This window comes from Schistocerca nitens, chromosome 3 (genome assembly GCF_023898315.1).
Source record: "Schistocerca nitens isolate TAMUIC-IGC-003100 chromosome 3, iqSchNite1.1, whole genome shotgun sequence".
Taxonomy (NCBI): Eukaryota; Metazoa; Arthropoda; class Insecta; order Orthoptera; family Acrididae; genus Schistocerca; species Schistocerca nitens.
Window position 1 is genome coordinate 745,874,530 of NC_064616.1, and position 23,448 is coordinate 745,897,977.

Below are 23,448 nucleotides of genomic sequence, written 5' to 3' on the forward strand. Positions count from 1 at the left end.
CTAATATGCACAACATGTTATATTTATTTATGTTCAGGGTCAACTGCCAGAGCCTGCACCATTCGTCATTTATCTGGAGGTCATTCTGCAAATCGTCTTGAATCCAGTTGCAAAAATGCTCCAATGTTTGATAACTCGTATTTTTTTCATTAAATGGTAGTGCAGGATGGTGTTGTATGTGTTCCTGAAGTCAGGGAACACGGCATCAACCTGAGTGCCATTGTCTATGTCACTGTGGATGTCATGGAGGAACAGAGTGAGTTGAGTTTTGCAGGATCTCAGTTTGTGGAATCCATGTTGATTTGTATAGGGGTGATTTTCCTTCTCCAAGAACGTCATAATTCTTGAACATAAAACATGTTCCATAATTCTGTAACATATTGATCAATGATATAGGTCTATAATTGTGTGCATATGTCATGCAGCTCTTCTTAAAAATGGAAATGATCTGTGCTTTTGTCCAATCACTGAGTGCCCTTTGTTGCTCAAGCGATGTATGATAAATTAGAAGGGGAGCAGGTTCTTTCACATAATCTTTGTAGAATCTTATAGGTATCTCATCTGGTGCTGACACCTTTCAACTACTAAGTGATTGTAATTGCTTTTCTATTCTATGATCGGTTATCTCAATTTCTGCCATTTTGACGTTTGTACGTCAATTGAAAGAAGGGACTGTGTTACAATGCTCAGTTATGTTGGATGAGCTCCTATGTAGTCCTTGGTCTGGTACACTGAGATGCCTGAAATCCTCTTCATTCCACCTTGCAGGCAGGGTACCCATTGTTCTTGGCACTGGCACTGACAGCAATCCAATCATCTGGGTAATAGACATGAAATGATCTTTTGTTCCCCTTTGGAGGCCAAAGTCACCATATAGTTGGAAACTGTGCCCTGTTGTGAGGAATTTCTTGTCTACAGCAGTGAAATATTGATAAAAGTAATATTAAAGTTACATTTCATTGTTGTACTACTATATTAGAATTCTGAAAATATTTAAAAGATACAATTTTGTGGCTATACATATTTAATGGAACGTTTTTCATTACGTGTGGCAGTTAAAATGTTATTCAACTCACAAAATCAGATGGCAATTTTCCGAGAAGAGAACCAATTTTCCTCTAAATGCAAGAGCATCCATTATCACAGAGTGCCTTGCATTTATTGTTCTTTCACTCCCAAATAATGACGTAGTTTCCTTCCTTTATTCAAGCACTTTTGAACTCCACTTGTTACCACAATATTTGGTGTTTCATCCGTGATCTCTTAACTTAAAACATTGACCACTGCAACATAGAACTTTGTAGTTTGACAGTGGTAAAGAAGGGGGGGGGGGTGAGACACAAACAATTTAACCAGTAGATTTAGGATACAACACAATTACAGCTCTAACCCACTTCTGACAAAAATGTTGGTTGCTATGTTTTGTCAGGCGAACAATTCAGTTGAAATCTGCATTATATTCATGTAGTTATGCACATTTCTAATGGGCCTTTGGGGAAAAAAAATGCTTGTAACATTTGTACTAGAAGGGTGTCAAGAGTACCTTCTCAAAGCCTTGAAACTTTTCTGGGAGCTGGGACAGTTGATTGAATTCTTGATTAACCCTGTAATTTATTTCACAAAACCTTGTGTTATATGGAGAAGATCAAAATGAGTTCCATTTCCTGCAGTAGACGTAATTTAGATAGCAGTTTAATATTTCATGAGAATTACTGCAAATTCTAACAAGGATCTAATGTTCCATTGCAACAGAGAAGGAGAGGAACGATTGGAATTTCACTTCCACCGGAAATAAAACTCAATTTTGTTCCCGAAGGAAGCTGATGTCAGCATTTTCAGTATTCTGTGATGTAACTGATTACAGCAAGATTGACCTATTTTTGATACCTTATTGGTAGAACTGTAAATATTCTCGTCAGTTCTCTTTAATTTAATATGAAAGGCAGAACAAGTTACTGGATCATTTGAGGAAACTATTTGAACTCTCCTGTCTAAATGTGAAAAAGTCCACAATCACACACGTAATTATCAAAATTTTACTCCCCAATATAAGTCTGGGTATGTTATTAGTAGCCGGCCGCGGTGGTCTCGCGGTTCTAGGCGCGCAGTCCGGAACCGTGCGACTGCTACGGTCGCAGGTTCGAATCCTGCCTCGGGCATGGATGTGTGTGATGTCCTTAGGTTAGTTAGGTTTAAGTAGTTCTAAGCTCTAGGGGACTGATAACCACAGCAGTTGAGTCCCATAGTGCTCAGAGCCATTTTTTTGTTATTAGTGGAAGTTGTGGAAAACTGACTATTCTGGGCTCCAAAATCAAGACATCAACTTTGCCACTCTCAGTATGATATCAGATGATACCATTACACTGTTGATAATGTGAACCTCTGAAAGCCAACTATTATACTAGAAGATTTATTTGTAAAATAAGGGAATGGCAACCATTCTTCTATAGAGGACTGGTGCAAGGTGCACAGAAACACATAATAGAAAACAGTTAACACTAGCTTTTGAGATCTTGGTGTTTTTCTAGTAAAAGTAGACTCTCTCTCTCTCTCTCTCTCTCTCTCTCTCACACACACACACACACACACACACACACACTCACACTCACACTCACACTCTTACTCTTCCACTTGCCACAAGACTGATTATTGAATATCGATTACAGAAAGCAGTTGGCTGGGTAAATGAAGGGGGCAGGGAGGGTGTAGGGAAGGATGCACACAGCAAGGAGGGGGTAGGAGGGTAGTGTGAGGCAGGTATTTAACTAGATGACCCCAGCAGCTGTGTAGCAAGACGAAAGGAGTTCAGAGGGTACAGAATATAAGGGATAGAAGAGAGGCAAAGGAGGAGGGGGGGGGGAGGTAGTGGTGAAGAGGGAGACATGGAGGGGGGAGAGTGATGGGAGAAGATAGTGTGCAATCTGGATGGGGAAGTAGTAGTGTGGGCAGAAGGGAGAAGGTGAGGTAAGGAAGTGGGAAGCAAGTTAGCAGACATTTAGGCCAGGGGAAATACAAGAGCACTGGATATGATGGAGAGAGAACTCCCACCTGCATAGTGCAGAGAAACTTGTGCTGAAAGGGAGTGTCCAAATGGCCCATGTAGTGAAGCAGCTCTTGAAGTAATTAGTGTTGCGGTGCACACCATGTTTGGCAAATGGATGGTGAAGTTTGCGGTTTGCCACAGTTTGGCAGTAGCCATTACTGCAAGTGGACTATTAGTTAATTGTCATGCCCACACAGAGTGCTGTACAGTAATTGCAGCATAGCTGATACATAACATGGCTACTTTCACATGTGGTTTTGCCTTTTATTGGATAGAAGATGCCTGTGACTGGACTGCATTAGGTGGTGGCGGGTTTATGTACGGCTTATGTCTTGCATCTGGGTCAAGTGCAGAGGATTGACTCATGCGGTGCAGTGTTGGGAGCAGGATTGGAGTAGGTATGGGCAAGGACTTGATGGTCAGCAGAACACTGCTGAGGGTGATGTGGGTAAGATATCTCTCGTCTCAGAGCATGATGAGATATATTCAAAGCCCTGGTGAAGGATGTGGTTGAGCTTTTCAGTGCCAGAGTGATACTGTGTGATTAGAGAAATGCTAGGCTGTGGCTGGTTAACCAGGTTATTGGTGTTAATGAGGAGGTGGCACGGGATACGTATTTATGGATGAGTTGAATAGGATATTGTTTGCCAGTAAAGGCTGTAGTAAGGTTATTGGTACATGTTTGATTATAGACTTGTCTTTTGAAAGTGAAATAATTGAGTCATGGTTGACTCGAAGGATTAAGAAAGAGCTGGTGGGTTTGGTGTTGCCACCTCTTTCCTAATCCTCCTAGCAGACCATTTCCTGACTCTCAGTTATTACACTTTATAAATCCAAATTTGTAAACAAATTGGTGGCACTGCCATGGGTATTTGCATGGTACCATGCTATCCATGGGGAGGAATCCTTCCTATCCAATCAACACTTTAAACCCCTTCTCTGGTCCAGAGTCATTGATGACGTTTTCATGATCTGGATTCATGGCAGGGACAACCTTTGCTCTTTCCTGCATAACCGTAACACCTACTCCAAAATCTGCTTCACCCGGCATTCTCAACTCAACGAGCCACTTTCCGAGATGTTGATCTCCATCTCTCAAACGGACTCCATAAATATGTCCGTTCATATCAAGCTTCGCCAACCACCAACAGTACTTCTACTTTGACAGCTGTCACCTGTTCCATGTTATAAGAGGTCTTACACACAGCCTTGGCATCTTTGGACCTGGCAGTGGGTAACAGTAGTTGTTGAAATATAAGAATGGGTAGCTCTGAGGGATGAAGTAGTGAAGGCAGCAGAGGATCAAGTAGGTAAAAAGACGAGGGCTAATAGAAATCCTTGGGTAACAGAAGAAATATTGAATTTAATTGATGAAAGGAGAAAATATAAAAATGCAGTAAATGAAGCAGGCAAAAAGGAATACAAACGTCTCAAAAATGAGATCGACAGGAAGTGCAAAATGGCTAAGCAGGGATGGCTAGAGGACAAATGTAAGGATATAGAGGCTTGTCTCACTAGGGGTAAGATAGATACTGCCTACAGGAAAATTAAAGAGAGCTTTGGAGAGAAGAGAACCACTTGTATGAACATCAAGAGCTCAGATGGCAACCAAGTTCTAAGCAAAGAAGGGAAGGCAGAAAGGTGGAAGGAGTATATAGAGGGTTTATACAAGGGCGATGTACTTGAGGACAATATTATGGAAATGGAAGAGGATGTAGAAGAAGATGAAATGGGAGATACGATACTGCGTGAAGAGTTTGAAAGAGCACTGAAAGACCTGAGTCGAAACAAGGCCCCGGGAGTAGACAACATTCCATTAGAACTACTGATGGCCTTGGGAGAGCCAGTCACGACAAAACTCTACCATCTGGTGAGCCAGATGTATGAGACAGGCGAAATACCGTCAGACTTCAAGAAGAATATAATAATTCCAATCCCAAAGAAAGGAGGTGTTGACAGATGTGAAAATTACTGAACTATCAGTTTAATAAGTCACAGCTGCAAAATACTAACGCGAATTCTTTACAGACGAATGGAAAAACTGGTAGAAGCGGACCTCGGGGAAGATCAGTTTGGATTCCGTAGAAATGTAGGAACACGTGAGGCAATACTAACCTTACGACTTATCTTAGAAGAAAGATTAAGGAAAGGCAAACCTACGTTTCTAGCATTTGTAGACTTAGAGAAAGCTTTTGACAACGTTAACTGGAATACTCTCTTTCAAATTCTGAAGGTGGCAGGGGTAAAATACAAGGAGCGAAAGGCTATTTACAATTTGTACAGAAACCAGATGGCAGTTATAAGAGTCGAGGGACATGAAAGGGAAGCAGTGGTTGGGAAAGGAGTGAGACAGGGTTGTAGCCTCTCCCCGATGTTATTCAATTTGTATATTGAGCAAGCAGTAAAGCAAACAAAAGAAAAATTCGGAGTAGGTATTAAAATTCATGGAGAAGTAGTAAAAACTTTGAGGTTCGCCGATGACATTGTAATTCTGTCAGAGACAGCAAAGGACTTGGAAGAGCAGTTTAACGGAATGGACAGTGTCTTGAAAGGAGGATATAAGATGAACATCAACAAAAACAAAACGAGGATAATGGAATGTAGTCAAATTAAATCGGGTGATGCTGAGGGGATTAGATTAGGAAATGAGACACTTAAAGTAGTAAAGGAGTTTTGCTATTTAGGGAGTAAAATAACTGATGATGGACGAAGTAGAGAGGATATAAAATGTAGACTGGCAATGGCAAGGAAATCCTTTCTGAAGAAGAGAAATTTGTTAACATCTAGTATAGATTTAAGTGTCAGGAAGTCGTTTCTGAGAGTATTTGCATGGAGTGTAGCCATGTATGGAAGTGAAACATGGACGATAAATACTTTAGACAAGAAGAGAATAGAAGCTTTCGAAATGTGGTGCTACAGAAGAATGCTGAAGATAAGGTGGGTAGATCACGTAACTAATGAGGAGGTATTGAATAGGATTGGGGAGAAGAGAAGTTTGTGGCACAACTTGACTAGAAGAAGGGATCGGTTGGTAGGACATGTTTTGAGGCATCAAGGGCTCACAAATTTAGCATTGGAGGGCAGCGTGGAGGGTAAAAATCGTAGAGGGAGACCAAGAGATCAATACACTAAGCAGATTCAGAAGGATGTAGGTTGCAGCAGGTACTGGGAGTTGAAGAAGCTTGCACAGGATAGAGTAGCATGGAGAGCTGCATCAAACCAGTCTCAGGACTGAAGACCACAACAACAACAACATCGGTAACTTTATCAGAGCCTTTATTGGCAGACAGTATCCTATCCAGCTCATCAATAACCAGGTGTCCTGCACAATCTCCTCCTCTGACACCAGTAACACTGTTAACCAGCCACAGGCCAGCACTCCTCTAATCAGCCAATACCACCCTGATCCTGAAAAGCTCAACCACATCAGTCACGAGCACTTTGACTACCTCTCACCATGCTCTAGATGAGAGATATCCTACCCACATCACCCACAGTAGTGTTCTGCTGCCCACTCAATCTAGAGAGTATCCTTGTCCATCTCCACTCCAATCCTGCTCCCAATACTGCACCCAGTGGGTCAGTCCCTTGGGATTGACCAAGGTGCAAGGCATGTGCCATAGATATACCCAACACCTCCTACTGCAGTCCAGTCACTAGCATCTCCTACCCAATAAAAGGCTTGGCCACGTATGAAAGTAGCCATCTCATACGTCAGATATGCTGAAATTACTATACACCATTCTATTTGGGCATGACGAGTGACAAACTGTCCACTTGCAATAATGGCCACTGCCAAACTGTGACAAACCACAAAATCACTATCAAATTGAGTAAAATCGTCTCGATTTTCAGGCTGTGTCAGTTCAAATAAAATTCTCAAGCTTTTGATGGCTATCTCTGCCACTGTCAGGAGTAAAACTACAAACTGCTGGGGCTGACATGATTTTCCACTTATGTACCCACAATTATGGGCACTGGCACCAATTGGAGAGGGCGAAAACAATGGGTGTGCAGAGGATGAGTTGAGCAGCTCCAGCTCTCCGCAAGACTGAGTGACATCAGATGGTGCAAGAAGCCGGCGCCACGTTTGAAACTGCCACTCTCGCCTCCCTACAAGTGTTGAGCATCCATTGTTGCTTCCTTTCAACATCCAAAGCCCTCCCTAGCATGTACCCCTGGTTAAAATTATTGTTGTTCATTCTAATCTCAGCTGCTTCTTTTATAACAGAATCCCAGTATGTTGACGTATGAGCCAAGACTCTCATGTTCTCAAACTTTGTGTCCATTTACACAAAACTGAGACGATTTTATTCAGATGTGCCACCGTGAAAGACTCCGAAGATTCACCATCCAGTTGGCAGACATTCTGTGCACCACAACACTGACTTAAACAACTGCTTCACTACATCAAAATAACGTTATTTTCATGACGACATGTCATTGGCATGCAGTCGTGTCTGACATTTTGTGATGTTTCACCTTGCACGAAGCTGAAATTACCATTGTGTGCAATAAATGAATAGTAATATACAGTCAAATTTTGGTAACTTACTTCAAAAAGTTCTACATGACTGTAGTCCCCAACGAAGGAAGAATTCATTACCATCAATATGAATTCACTGGCATGCTTCTCAAACCACTGTAGTACCAATCTGGCCTTGTGATACATGCAGTTATCATGTTGTAAGATATAGCTGTTAGGGTGGGTATAACAATGAAGGTATACAGATGGTTGGCTTTATTACTACAGGCTCCATGGAATCCCAGGGAAAATCCCCTGTAGCATAATGTTGCTCTCACCAGTCTGTGTCAGTAGTGTGGTGCACATTTTGAGCAGCCATTTGCCTGGATGATGATGTGACCAGGCATGACCATCAACTAGGTGTAACAAGACATGTAATTCATCCAACCATGCAACATGTTTCCGTTGATCCTTAGTCAATCTAAATGATCCCATGCCCATGGAAAGCATGATTCATTATGCCATTGGGTATTAGAAAAGATATGGGCTGTCTGCTGTGGGGCCCCATGTTCAACAATGTGCACCAAACTGTGCTCTGAAACACTTGTTCCTGAACAATCATTGGAATGTGGTGTGAAAGCTGTAACTGATTGCAGTCTATCCTGCTTTACAGAGTGGGTAAGCCTCCAATCTCCACATTCTGTGATGAGGTGTGGACACCTAACACCTTATTGTCTACAATAGTTGCTAAACTGATTCCCAATTCCCATATCCATATTATATCAATTTATTACTTTCCATACTGTGTTGCATGTCCACAACACCACAAGGCACATTCAGTATCGTGGTGGGCAGTTGTTATAATAGTGAATAAATGGGGTGAAAAGAATGGAAAGGAAATGGGATGGAAAGAGATAGGAAGGAAATAATGACTTCCAGCCATACAGGGCATTGCGGCAATGCAATGGGGAAAGATGAAAATTTGTGCTGGACCGGGACTCGTTCCCAGATCCTGCACTTCTCTAGAACAGTCGCCTTCACTACTGCTTCGTCACGAGTAGTGTTTGTTCTGTTGCACACCACTCATATCTACACTGGTCATAATGTTTTGGTTCATTAGTGTATGTTCCATTTACAAAATTGCTTCTTACTAACAAATCCTTAATCACTGCTCTGTTTACAAAGGCTGTCAGTACAGATTTTATTGAAATTGAGTTGAGATTTCACAAATTTTGTTACACCCAGACAGCGTGGTAATTCATTCTCAGTGTCTGTTGTATAGTTTTGTTAATTACATGGAAGTGACCCCTTGTACTTTTGTCCTCTGCTCAAGACAACTTGTTCCTTTGCCTGATTAAAAATCATTTTTTTTTACTGTAATCCTATGCATGTTCATAGATCTTCCTGGCAAATATACTGCTTGAAAGTCTCTTGAGCATGCAACCAGATTGGTTGGTTGTTGTAGAATGAATTTTCAACTGCATTAACATACCATCGTCAGGTTACTCCTGCTATTGTTCTGCCCCATAGGGTGCAATGTATTTGATTTCCATGCCCCCCCCCCCCTCACTCCCCCCACTTCTTCCTCCCCCCTTCCTCATTTTTTGTTCTGTGTGAGAGGTTCGGTGCTGGATTTCCTACACATTTCCTGTGAGGTTGGTAGTAATCGTAGTGGCTGTTGTGACCATTACAGAGAGAAGGCAGATGGGTCTATAGCTTTTATTTTATTTTCTAAGCCTTGCTGTCCCATTTCTTGTGAGGTAGAACAATTACAGCATTATATATGAAGACAGTAACTGTTCTCGAAAGAACAGAATACTGTTGGTGACCGTGCAGCTTTTCCCTGGAATAAATGATGACTAACTGAAACCCTCAGCTGCCGACAGGTGTTGTTGATATACCTCGATGTGGACAGCTGAAAATGTGTGCCCCGACCGGGACTCGAACCCGGAATCTCCTGCTTACAAGGCAGATACTCTATCCATCTGAGCCACCGAGGACACAGATGAATAGCGCGACTGCAGGGACTTGTCCCTTGCACGCTTCCCGTGAGACTTGCATTCCCAACTGTTCACAATTCTACATATGCAATGTACCTTATAGACATTTGCCCATTCACTCATTACTCGCGCACACTTTGACGATTCCTGTAAGCGTGCGCGAGTAATGAGTGAATGGGCAAATGTCTATAAGGTACATTACATATGTAGAATTGTGGACAGTCGGGAATGCGAGTCTCACGGGAAGCGTGCAAGGGATAAGTCCCTGCAGTTACGCTATTCATCTGTGTCCTCGGTGGCTGAGATGGATAGAGCGTCTGCCATATAAGCATGAGATCCCGGGTTCGAGTCCCGGTCGGGGCACACATTTTCAGCTGTCCACATCGAGGTGTATCAACAACACCTGTCGGCAGCTGAGGGTTTCAGTTATTCATCAATTACAGCATTATTCCACTTTTTCCACGAACATTCTGTAAATAATTTGGATATTTCTGTTTTGCTAACTTTCTTCCAGAGTGTGACTGACGTTGATCCAAACAAAAGTCTAGAATGAATCTTTCACTCTGTGGCAGTGTGTGCTGTTTTGAAATTTCCTTGTAGGATAAAACTGTGTACTGGACTGGAACCTGACCATTGCAGATAAAGCTCTTAGCCACATGACCTGTCCTTGCAGCTTCACATGTGGCAATACTGACCATTACATTTGCATTCCAAATTTCTTAGAATTGTGAGTTGTGCCTGGATAGCTCAATCACTAATAGCAGTGTTTGTGAAAGGTAAGATTCCAGAGTCAAGTCACAGCCACACACAATTGCAGTCTGTCAGGGAATTTACTAAGTTTTTATTGTCTTGATACTCGTACTGCTTTCAATTCTTTCTCTTACCAAAATTTTGTTTCAACTTTTGACAACCTCATGAAGACATTTATGGACAGTTTTCTTAAATTCAGCATGATGGATTGTGTACATATTATTGTTTGTTCAAAACTTTTATCTTCCTCTTAATAGCAGCATATTTCTGTTTGAGATTTGTGTTGCTTTTGCTTCATTTGTATTTGCAGCATCTTTTGCTCTTTGCGTACAGTAACAAATTTCATTGAGTGAGTGCCTAGTTCACCTGACTGTATAATCTAAACTTTCTAAAATGAACTCTTTGCATAAACGTATTCTTAGATAAATCTTTGTAATCTCCTTTTCTGATTCCCTTTCTGACAAGTCTTCCTTTCTAGCTTTCTCTATTTTAATTCTGCTTCTTAAGAGCCAACAATCACATGCAACTAGAAAATGGTTTGGGACAGTCATGTTCTTTGCAGTTTCTCTATTATTTGATAAAATAGTGGTATTTTTATTTTTAGTCTCATTTGATTCTTGCCATGTCAGTTTTCTATTTGCTTTCATCGAAGCATGTGCTAAGGAAAAACTTGATTTTCTTCTTAGCAAATTATACTTACTCATAACTTACCATTTCAGGTATTGTATGCAAAGTTTCTTTCTGGCTAAATATTCTTTAGTTTGTGTGTTACTGCTGCATTTACGTCTCCTTTTATCATTTTTGATGGGTGTTTGTCATTTATCACCTTCAGTTACTCTTTGTATAGTTCTTCTGCATCATTGTTAGCTTGTGAGTTTGTTGATGCACAAACTTGAACAGTTTCTGTGAAAAATCTTTTGTTGATTTTAAGAACAGGTCCTGTGAGGCACTGGAATGTGCCCATATAATGGATGGGTTTCCTCATAAAACTGATTTGTTCTCTCTGCATTGGCAGCTGTTTCACAACGAATACCTGGTGGCACTATGTCTGCAAGCTGACAGGGTTTTAAAAGTGTCATGAGTTTCAAGCTTCCTGTAATAAGCCTACACAATTCATATAGGGTCTTCTAAACGTTGTTTGCATGGGTAGATTTGTACCAGATCAGGTACGCACACTCTGCAGCACTAACATGTTGCTAGTGCCATTGTTCACAGGGTTTGTGTAGGGAGCCCCACATACTACCAATTATCTTGCAGAGGATATTATTTCTGGCTTCCGCCTCCTTTCCCGTATTCTCACAGGGCTGCTTGTACATCAGAGTATGATCCAGAGTGACTCCCAGATATTTTAGATGGGCTGTTTTACTGTTGTATCCATTGCCGTAAGATAAGTTTGCAACATGCCTGACTGTGCATAAGATGAACTGCAACCAGTTGGGTTTTAGCTGGGCTTATTCAAAAATGATTATTAGAGTAATAAACTATCTTTTATTTGCAGCAGGATGATAGTTTTTGAGGGGGATGTCTTCTATGGGGAAACCAAGCCTTTGAAAGTGGTTCAGTATATCTGGTTGGAAATGTGCTGAGAGACACCATTTCCATCCTATTTGATTGAAATTCCTTTCAGAGAATGTACCATCTATTAATCTGAATCCTCTGATAGCTTCTTCCTTGTTGAAGGCCTCCATGGTCTTCAGTAATTCCGGATTTTCCCTTTTGCTCATCTACAGTTTTGATTGTTGCTACAACAATGGATCCTGTAAAAGGCAGTTGGCATATATTTTTGTATACTACTTCGGCATGTTTCTGTAGCTTCATGACAACTGCGCTGTCTTGCCAATTGTCCAGATGAATCCTTCAGACTTGACAGCCAGCAGAAAGAATGGTTGTTTAACACAACAATGAATCATGTCCCTTGTAAATTGGGTTGGAATTAGCTACTTGTCCAAACAGTTACAAGGCATTCTGTGATATAGTAATACTTCTCAGATCTAGGAGCATGTCCAAAGATTTTTTAAAAAATATATTTCTAGGCTGACAAATATGCACTTTCTTGGATTCGGGTGAAGACTTCCATCGTGGACACACTTAAGCACAGTTGTCAGGCCATATAGATGCTCTTAAAGAGTATTCAAGAAAACAGCAATGGCATCCAGGTAGCAAAGACAAGTCATCTATTTAATATGTCAAAGCAGATTGTCCATCTGTCACAAGTGTGTGAAACATGGCACAGACCAAATGGTATAACTTTGAACTCAGAAGCCTTCATCTGTTGAAAAAGCTGTCCTTTCCCAGTCAACCTCTTTGCACATTCATAATGAGGGTAGTCCCCCCCCCCCCCCCCATCAGACAGTGCAAGGAATCATAAATTCTTCACAGTAGCTATGTAGCAATTTTGCTGATTTTGTTCAGACACTGGTAATTGATGCAGGAAGGCCACATTTCAGCTTTCTTCATCCTGAGGCTCACAGGGGAAGACTAAGGACTTTATCAGCTTAATGCTTTTATATTGAAACAACTTCTTCACTTCCTTCTGAATTATTTGTCATTCAGCTGGAGAGTGCAGACATATGGGTGGGATTATACCCAATGTCAACCACTCAAAGGGTACTGTGTAAGTGTGTGTGTGGCAGGCATGAAGCCCCAAGCCATTGCAGTACTTCTTCTTTTCCTCTACTGCAATTTTCCTCTCTAGTTATATCTCAGACATATCTAAGACAGGTTCCTTGCTGACTACCTAGCTTACTCGGAAGATCTCTAACATGGTTTTTCCCACCTTGTTTTACACTGTCTGTTTCAGTTGACTTGCTTTTGGTCCCCACATCTGGAGTTGATTTCCATCTTTTTAAAATTTTTTACTTAAGTGCAGGCCAAAAGGGGAATGTCTCCCAATATCCATCCTGGTAACCAGTCCATGTGGGGGGGGGGGGGGGGCTCAAGTACCCATATGGTGGTAGCCCCCTGACAGGAAATGCATTATTGATGCTTGAGCTGTTACCTCCCCATGTATGTTGAGTAGTAGTTGCCTGTCCGTTTGGGGCACTTGGGGTCAAGACATTAGCCATTATGCAAGGTGAGCTTTGCTCTGACTGGGTTGCACCCATGGGGAGAACCCTCAATTGAAATGGATGGCATTGTTGCAGATATTTGGCATCATGAAATGAACAAAGTTATCAGCTGGTGGTCATGAGGGCCCAGAAGTATCTTCAGACTGACTACAACTCAGTGCCAATTGTTGTGACTCTCCTTGGCTATGCCATAGGAGGTAAACAAAGTGACTTGCAGACATTTATGCCACTCAGTTCCTGGCTTGCAACTGAACAGATGGAAGGTCCTTTCACTGTACTAAACTGATGTTTTTTTGTGGAGAACATTGGAAACATATTGGCGGACTCTCTTCTTAGCAAATTATGAATTGGCTCCATCTTAATTAAGATAGCAAATACTACACAGTTTTGGACATTACTGTAAGCAAGTTAGTGCTGTACCTGTTACAACCACACCCTATAAAAACCTGAACATGGTACAGTGATTAATATATCAGTGGGACCTAAAGCTGTAGATATACGAACAACTATGCTCACATTTGTAAAGGTGCGGGATCCACCACATATGTTGGGCATGTCAATGCCTACCAGACAACAAGGTGGATGCCGTTGCAATCATTCTTACTTTTGAGGGGGATTCGCTTCCAGAAAAAGTAAAGATTTTGCTACCACTGTGATGTGAAGTGGTATTTCCCACCCCAATGGGGTGTTTCAAATGCCAGCACTGTTGTTGTGTATCTCTTTGATGCATGTATGACCCGATTTGTGGACACCTCATGAAAATTCACCGTGCACACAACCAACTCTTTGTGTCAAATGCAGGAACAAGCACCATCCCCAATCACTGTAATATGCTAGCCTACTTCAGGAATGCAAAATCCAGTAAGTGAAGGTCTCGGGTCATATCTTGTATTTTGAAGCTCAGGAAACTATCTTTTTTTGTATCTAATCTCAGTGATATCAATGTTTGCAACTACTGTGGCCAGGTCGTCACCAGTATCTGGCGTATTTACTCCTGCAATGTCGGCATGAGGAAGTCACGCAAATAAACTTTGACCATAGGGACAGTATGGTCTCCCTTCTGGTGGTTTCTGTGGCTCCATCTTCAGGTACCACTCCCTGTATCCAGCCAGAGAAGCAGCATCTTCCTCTGTTGTCAACTGGTGACAGGACTCCCTCTCAGGAACACTCGTATTGGATATCTGCACATCAGACCTGGTGGTTGAAGGTAGCATGCGCAGTGGGTCCCAGGGCTGCCAGTTCATTTTTCATTCCTGCACCAACAGCAGATAAGCCCTCACAAGAATTTTGCCCACCAGAAATTGTGGAAGAGAAGAAGAAATCTCAGGAAGTGGCTACTACAGTGACCACTGAGGTGCCATATCCCACCATGCAGTCAGACTCTGAACCATTGTTCATTGATGTTGTTACATCCCCACAGGTGACAGAAAGTGATTGCGGGGTGTGTCCTGTACTCCTACCCTTCATGAGTGGGACACCCCAATATCATGATCCAATGGAATTGCAATGGATACTACTGTCACCTGCCAGAACTAAAACATCTAATTTCCTCTTGTTCTGCGATCTGTGTTGCTCTCCAAGAAACACACTTCACTGTTGACCATTCCCCAAGTCTTAGAGGTTACCATGTGTTCTGCTGTAACTGTACTTCCCTTGAGAGATTGTCTCTAGGGGCCTGTATGTTAATTCCCACTGATGTCATTACCGAGTGGATGCCCCTCCATATCACATTTGAAGTGAGATCAGCATGACTGCAAGTGACCCAGCAGTAACAATTTGTAACATTTATTTACCTCCAGACAGGGACATACATACTCTCAGATAATCTCCTTAATCCAACAACTCTTCCTGTCCCCCCACATGCATCACCACCTCTTTTTTCCTACTTGGGGATTTCAGTGCACACCACGACCCTGTGAGGAAGTACCACTTTGTCTGGTTGGGGCTGTCTGATTGATCAGCTTTTTTCTGATCTCGATCTGTGCCTCCTCAATGATGGCATTTCTACCCACTTCAGTGACGCTCACAGCATCCTTTTGGCTATCAGCCTTATGGTCTCTTCCCCCAACCTTGTGACTTCACTTCATTGGTGGCTCCAAGATGATGTTTGTGACAGTGGCCACTTTCTGGTGATACTGCCGTGTCCTTGTCACCATCTGATAGACCAACTGTCATGATGGGCTCTTCACAGAGCCAACTGACTGTTGTGTACCTCTGCTGCCACCTCACCCCCTTTGTGTCAGACTGCATTGATGAGGCTGTGGAAGATATCTCCAAAGCAATCACCTGTGCCACTGGAACTGCTGTTCGCCTTTCTGCAGGCTTCCTTTGTTGTTATCCAGTGCAATGGTGGACATTGCAATAGCTATTCCAGTTTATTGCAGGATGCTGTAATGTCTCAAGTGGCATCCTTCACACTCCACCCTCACTTTTAAGTTGCTTTGTGCTAAGACTCGCTATGTAACTAAACACAGTTATGAAGTGTTATGTCTCCTCCTTCACAAAAAAGAAAAGTTGAAGAACCGGTCCAACATATGCATGTTACTCAAAGACTACATCTATTCCCAATCATTAAACCAAACAAGGAACCAAAGTCCACCGACAGCTACTGACAGTTAGTCTCACCGTTTCCTGCAAAGTGCTTGAAAGGATGGTAGCCTGATGACTATGCAGTGTTCTTGAATTATAAGGCCTTGCGACTGCACATTAGCGTAGTTTCCTGGAGGGACAATCCACCATCTGATTAGGTTGGAATTGTCAATCCAACAAACATTTTTCTAAATGCCAACTCCCTGTTGCTCACAGTTTACATACTGCTCATGACATCCCTTGGCATCATCACATTTTACTTACTGTCCATGACAGGGACTTTTGCAGTTTCCTGTCACTTTCTATGCGTCAGTTTTTATTCCTCTGATCAATCCTGCAGTGAAGCTTATTCGCCCCTGTACCTCGTATGTACAAGAGTTGATGGAGAATCTTTCATGTCCATGAAGCCTGTTTTTTTTTTTTTTTTTTTATTTTTTTATTTTTTATTTTTTTTTTTTTTTTTGTGGAGTTTTAGGAGGACAAGTTTGGGGAGGTGGAGGGTTTGTCCGAAATGCACTCTGGGTTAGTCTTGATAAATACAGCATCCTCTCCCCAGTCACGGGCATTACTCGCTTGTGACAAGTTGGGGGGTGTTTCTGTTACCATCATGCCCCATAAGAGCATAATATGGTCCTGGGTATTACATTCCACAGGGACATTATTTTGCAGTCTGATGACGAGCTGAGTGCCAATTCATAGCGGCGAGGTGTTCATTTCGTCCAGCGCGTCCATCGGGGTTCAAGGGATAATCAGGTTGCCACCGGTGCCTTCATCTTTGCCTTTGAGGGTGACACATTTCCCGAAAATGTCAAGGTGATGGTCTACTACCACTGTGTTGTCAAGCCATGTATCCCTCCCCAGATTCGGTGTTTTAAGTGCTGGAAGTTTGGCCATATGTCTTCCTGTTGTACTTCCAGCGCCACATGTCAAGATTGTGGATGTCCATCACATCCCAATACTCCATGTGCACTGCCTCCTATCTGTGTCAACTGCAGATAGCATCATTCACCTTGCTTGCCAGACAGCAGGATTTTACAGAAAGAGAGGAAAATCATGGAATATAAGACCCTGGACCGATGGAGGCTAAGAGGAAATTTGAGCGCCTACATCCTTTGGCTATGACCACCTCTTACGCCACCGCTATGAGAACAGTTGATGCCCCATCAGTTCCTCGCATTCCTGTTGCCTCTCAGAACCAGTTGACTACACCTGCCCACTTGATGGTGGAGGCACTTCCCTCCCTGTTGCTCACACACCATCTACTTCTGGTGCAACACCCCCAACCACTGGGGATATTAGTCCCCTCTTCTGATCCGGAGAAGCGCAAGTCGTCTTCAGCTCCTCGCACTAGGAAGGGGTCCCTTGGGTCTCTCCCTTCCCAGGTTTCTGCTAGTGGGAAAGATGACACCCGCCAATGCTGAAGAGCCCAAAAGCAGCTGGTCGCAGGGCCTCACGCCCATCCTCAGTCCAGGACACTGATTCAGTGAAGTCCTCCCAGCCAGGGAAACCCAAGGAGCAGTGAGAGAAATCCAAAACGAAGGTCCCCAAGACAAGGGAATTGCGGTGGCACCCACACCACTGCTACCTACACGCTCTGCGGATGAGGTGGAGATTCTGGCATCCGCTGAGGACCTAGATCTTGCCAGTGGACACAATGGATATAGACTGCTCAGGCAAAAAGTCGGTGGCAGAAGGTGACCCTGAGGTGTAAACAGCCTCATTAAATGTTCCATGCCTTCCCAGTCTCACGATGACGTCATCCTCCAGTGGATTTTTCCACTGCCTGGCTGAGCTACGGCTACTGTTAAGGTATACACCTGCTTTCTGCATTGCCCTCCAGGAAACTTGGTTCCCGGCAATGCAGACCCCTGCCCTCTGCAGCTATAAGGGATACTACAGGAACCGTTTATGTTCTAAACTCAGTCTGTAGTGAAACTGTGCCCCTTCAAACCCATCTTGAAGCTGTGGCTGTCAGAATAAGGACAACACGGGAAATAACTGTCTGCAATGTATATCTTCCTCCAGATGGTGCAGTGTCCCTGAATGTATTAACTGCACTGATTAATCAACTCCCTAAACCTTTCCTACTTTTGGGAGATTTTAACACCCATAACCCCTTGTGGGGTGGCACCGTGCTTACTGACTGAGGTAGAGATGTCGAAACCTTACTGTCTCAGTTCGACCTCTGATCTCTGCCTCTTAAATACTGGGGCCACCACACATTTCAGTGTGGCTCATGGTAGTTATTCGGCCATTGATTTATCAGTTGGCAGCCCAGGACTTCTCCCAGCTATCCACTGGAGAGCACATTACAATCTGTGTGGTGGTGACCACTTCCCCATCATACTGTCACTGCCCCAGCATCAGGCCCACAGACGCATGTCCAGATGGGCTTTAAACAAGGCAGACTGGGAAACTTTCACCTCTGGGGTCACCGTTGACTCTCCCCACCCAGTAACATCAATGTAATGGTTAAGCAGGTGACTACAACAATCGTTACTGTGGCGGAAAACGCGATCCCTCTCTCTTTAGGGTGCCCCCTGCAAAAGTTGTCCGTTGGTGGTCGCCAGAAGTCACTGAGGCAGTTAAGGAGTGTTGGCGAGCTCTACAGCGGCATAAGTGGCACCCTTCCCTGGAGGACCTCATAGCCTTTAAGTGGCTCCATGCCCGCATTCACCAGCTCATCAAAAGACAGAAGCGGGAGTGTTGGGAGAGATACGTCTCGACCATTGGGTGCCGTACATCACCTTCCCAAGTCCGGACGAAGATCAGACGTCTTTTCAGGTGCCAGACCCCAACAGGTGTCCCTGGCATTAACATCAGTGTGTGTTATCTACCGATGAAAACGCAATTGCTGAGCACTCTGCATCGGAGAACTACCCCCCAGCCTTTCGCACCCTCAAGCGGCGGATGGAAAAGAATGTCCTCTCCTTCACTACACGCCACAGTGGACCCTATAATGCCCCATTTACAGAGTGGGAGCTCCTCAGTGCCCTTACACATTGCCCTTACACATTGCCCCGACACAGCTCCTGGGCCAGATTGGATCCACAGTCAGATGATTAAACATCTCTCATCTGACTACAAGCGACATCTCCTCATCATCTTCAACTGGATCTGGTGCTATGGCGTCTTCCCATTGTAGTGGCAGGAGAGAACCATCATTCCGGTGCTCAAACCCACTTAAAACTTGCTTGAAGTGGGTAGTTATCGGCCCATTAGGCCTCACCAACGTTCTTTGTAATCTGCTGGAACGTATGATGTGTCAGCGGTTTGGTTGGGCCCTAGAGTCAGGTGGCCTACTGGCTCCATGTCAGGGCAGCATCTGCCAAGGTCGCTCTACCACTGATAATCTTGTGTCCCACGAGTCTGCATCCGAACAGCCTTTTCCAGACGCCAACACTTGGTTGCCGTCTTTTTTGATTTACGGAAAGCGTGTGACACCACCTGGCGACATCATATCCTTGCCACATTATATGAGTGGGGTCTCCGAGGCCCACTCCCGATTTTTATCCAAAATTTCCTGTTGCTTCAGACTTTCATGTCCAAGTTGGTGCCTCCCATAGATAACCCCATATCTAGGAGAATGGGGTCCCGCAGGGCTCTGTGTTGAGTCTCACGTAAAGTGCCCTCTGCCACACACCGTTGGGTGGCTTGCGGAGTATAAATGTAGATGTAGATGTATTTTCAGTGTCCATTAATGGTCTAGCAGCAGCTGTAGGGCCGTCCGTCTCATCTTCTCTGTATGCATATAACATCTGCATTTTGTACTGCTCCACCAGTACTTGTGTTGCTGGGCGGCACCTACAGGGAGCCATCCACAAGGTGCAGTGATAGGCTCTAGCCCATGGTTTCCAGTTTTAGGCCGCAAAGTCGTGTGTTATGCACTTCTGTCTGCCTTGTACCATTCATCCGGAACCAATACTTTCCCTTAATGACTATCCACTCACTGTAGTGGAAACATATCGATTCTGAGGTCTGGTTTTCGACTACCAGTTGACTTGGCTTCCTCACTTTCGTCAGCTTAAGCAGAAGTGCTGGCAGCACTTCAATGCCCTCTGCTGCCTGAGCAACACCAACTGGATTGCAGATCGCTACTGCAGCTCTATAGAGCACTTGTACAACCCTGCCTCGACTGTGGGAGTCTGGTTTATGGTTCGGCGGCACCTTCAGCATTGCATTTACTCGACCCAGTGCACCATTGTGGTGTGCGCCTAGTGACAGGAGGTTTTAGGATGATCCCGGTGACCAGTGTTCTTGTGGAGGTTGGAGTCCCTCCATTGCATGTTAGGCATGCACAGCTGCTGGCCAGTTATGTTGCACACATTCATAGTTCTCCTGCGCATCCCAATCACCATCTCCTTTTCCCACCCACATCGTTTTATCTCCCACATCGGCAGCCCAGGTCAGGGTTTCCAATTGCAGTTCGTGTCCGATCCCTTCTTTCCGAACTGGAGTCCTAACCTTTACCACCTATACTTGAGGTCCATTCCGCTAAGGTACACTTCCATGGTGCACGCCTAGGCTGCAGCTTCGCATGGAGGACTAAGGACTCAGCAAACCCCACGGCTCTCCGTTGCCATTTCCTCTCGATTCTTGACGTGTACCGAGGCCCCGAAGTAGTTTACACCGATAGTTCGATGGCTGATGCTCACATCGGCTTCACATACGTCAATGGAGGACATACTGAACAGCATTCCTTGCCCAATGGCTGCAGTGTTTTCAGTGCCGAGCTGGTGGCTATCTCGTGCTCTTGAGCACATCCGTTCATGCCCTGGGGAGTAGTTTCTTCTGTCTACTGACTCCTTTAGCAGCCTACAAGCTATCGACCAATGCTGCCATCATCATCCTTTGGTAGCAATTGTCCAGGAGTCCATCTATGCCCTGGAATGGCCCAGTCATTCAGTGGTGTTCGTCTGGACCCCACGTCACATTGGAATTGTAGGCAACGAACTTGCCGACAGGCTGGCCAAACAGGCTACACGGAAACTGCTTATGGATATCGGCTTTTCTGCAACTGACCTGCGTTCAGTACCACGCTGCAAGGTGGTACTGTGTGCCATTAAGGAGACTACGAATGTGTGGCAGTCCTCAAAGTGGGCCTCTTGCAGGGTATCTGTGGTTCTCTGCTGGCTGCACATTGGCCATGCTTGGGTGACTCATGGCTACCTCTTGCACCATGATCACCCACCTCAGTGTCGGTGCGGCGCCCGGCTGACAGTGGCCCATATGTTGGTGAGCTGTCCTTCTTTGGCCGCCCTGCGATGGGCTCTTCAGTTACCGGACTCATCATTCTATATAAGTTTTAGCGCATGTCCTTTGTCCCTTTGTGTTCTCCGCTCTAATGCTTTTAGGATGGATGTTTTAATGTGTCGCAGAATGGCTGGCTTTTCCTTTTCACTCTTTTGGTCGGCAAGCCATGGTCATCTGCTCTCTTGTTTTTACTCCTTCTACCTGTCTCTTACTTCTCTGTGGTTTTCTTTTCCTGTTTTGTCCATAGTAGTGTTGGTTGTCCTTCTGTCATTCTTCTGGTTCTTCCTTTCTCCTGTTATTGTCCTGTGCATCTCCTTTCTTTTCTTCTTTCCCTTGTGTAATTATTTTACTGAGAACAAGGGACCGATGACCTCACAGTTTGGTCCCCCCCCCCCCCCCCCTCCCCTTTTAAACCAACCAACTTAACATGGTTGCCACACCTTAGGGATCTTTAGTTCATTCCATTTTAGAAAGGCATCCCGATTTTCAAATAATGTATAATGAGGGCTCAAAGCAAGAGAGCTCCCTTGGGAATTAAGTATTGTTTCCAGACTGTGTCTTTAGGATTCGCCATCCCCATGAATTCAATATATTTACTGCTGAGGATCACACGATCCTGAAGGCACTGGAGCAGATAAGGCTTCTTTAGGACAAACTGATCGTCTCCTGCCCGAATTCCCTCAGTGTTCTACAATCATTGCAGCACATGTACCTAGCAAAGAAACTGGTCCAACTAATATACAACCAACTGTACCTCCCTCAATGGTGATGTAAGTGGGTATCAGCCTGTTGGGTGCTAGGGCACATGGGAATTTGGTGCAATGAACAGGCAGCCAGAGCTGCCAAGGAGGCCAGTAGAGGACATGACGTGACACAATGTGCCATTCCCTTGGATGCTGTTATTTCAGTGTTGCATCAGAGATCTCTGCAGTTGTGAGGAATGAGTGCCTGGCGGTGAGGGAAAATAAGTTGCAGTTGGTGAAACCAAATAGCAAGCAGTGGCAGATCTCATGCCGTCACTCAGGTGGGGTGACATGACCTTGACCTGCCTCTGAATTGGGAACCATTCCCTGATACATTGCTTCCTACCCCGGCGAGAGGCTCCCCAGACTGTGACACCTATGCAATACAAATCACTGTATGCCACATTGTTACTGAGTGCAGTTTATATTGTGATATGAGGGCAGAAGCAAATTTCAGTAGTCATCTACCCTCTGTTTTAGCTGATTATGAGACAGGTGTTGGCAAAGGTTTTAAAATTTTGTGAAGTATTTTGTTCCCAGCCTAAGTCTTTAGTCTAAAGTTTTTAGTGTGTTGCAGAGTGGCTGGCTCCTCCTCTTTGTTTCAGCAATTGTCCAGCCACAGCTATATGCTGCACTCTACCGTCTAGTTGCAGTTTTACTCATTGTGCACCCTTTAGCCACACTTGTCTTTATTTCTGGTGCATCAACAATGGCTTTCGCTTTTCCACTGTCAAAACCGTTTCTATGAATTTCTAACGGCGCAGTGGGTTTCTTCTACCGTGTTTACATCTTGGGCCTGTTGCTCTTCTGTTCGCTGAAACTGAGAGATCCCTGAGGCTCATGCTTGATAGGAAACTTTCTTGGTTCTCCCACATGTCGTATCTAGCGGCATGCTGCACCTAGTCCCTCAATGTCCTACATGTCATATGCAGTACTTCTTGGGGAGTGGATCAGACCACCCTCCTCCATTTGTACCGACCCCTTGTCTGTTCGAAACAAGACTATGGATGTTTCGTTTATTCCTCTGCATGTCCGTCCATCTGAACATAATCCACCATCATATAATACATTTGGCCATTGGTGCCTTTTATACTGGTCCAGTTGAGTCTCTATGCAGAAGCTGCCTAACTCCCACTGTCATACTGGCATTATGTCCTCCTCAGCAGATATGTGTGCCGTTTGTGTACCATGCCCGGCCACCCATCCTATGCTTCCTTTTTTGATGACTCCCTTGACTGCCAGTATGGGGTGCGTCCTTCTTCTCTGTTACCTCCCGGAGTTCACTTTTGGCTACTGTTCTGGCAGCTTAAATTTGCACTACTGCCACCTGCCACATGTCACATTCCCGATCGGTGTGAACCCGTCACTGCCTTGGCTTTGTGCAGCGGGCTGTGTTCATCTTGGACTTCATTTCTTTCAAATGACACTACTCAGGATTCGATCTATTGCTGTAAGTTTGTCAACCTTCACATGGAACCTAGCAGTAGGACATTCGTGTACACTAATGGCTCTAAAACTGAACATGGTGTCGGGTGTG

At 44.2% G+C, this 23,448-nt stretch overlaps 1 protein-coding gene and 1 non-coding gene across 2 annotated transcripts in view; one reads left to right on the forward strand and one right to left on the reverse strand.

The window, feature by feature from the left end:
* LOC126248730 (tetratricopeptide repeat protein 7B-like) overlaps positions 1–23,448 on the forward strand; it is a 231,957-nt gene that overhangs the window by 6,014 nt on the left and 202,495 nt on the right.
* On the reverse strand, positions 9,435–9,508 carry Trnat-ugu (transfer RNA threonine (anticodon UGU)). The gene has a single exon. It is a non-coding gene; the product is annotated as a tRNA-Thr (tRNA).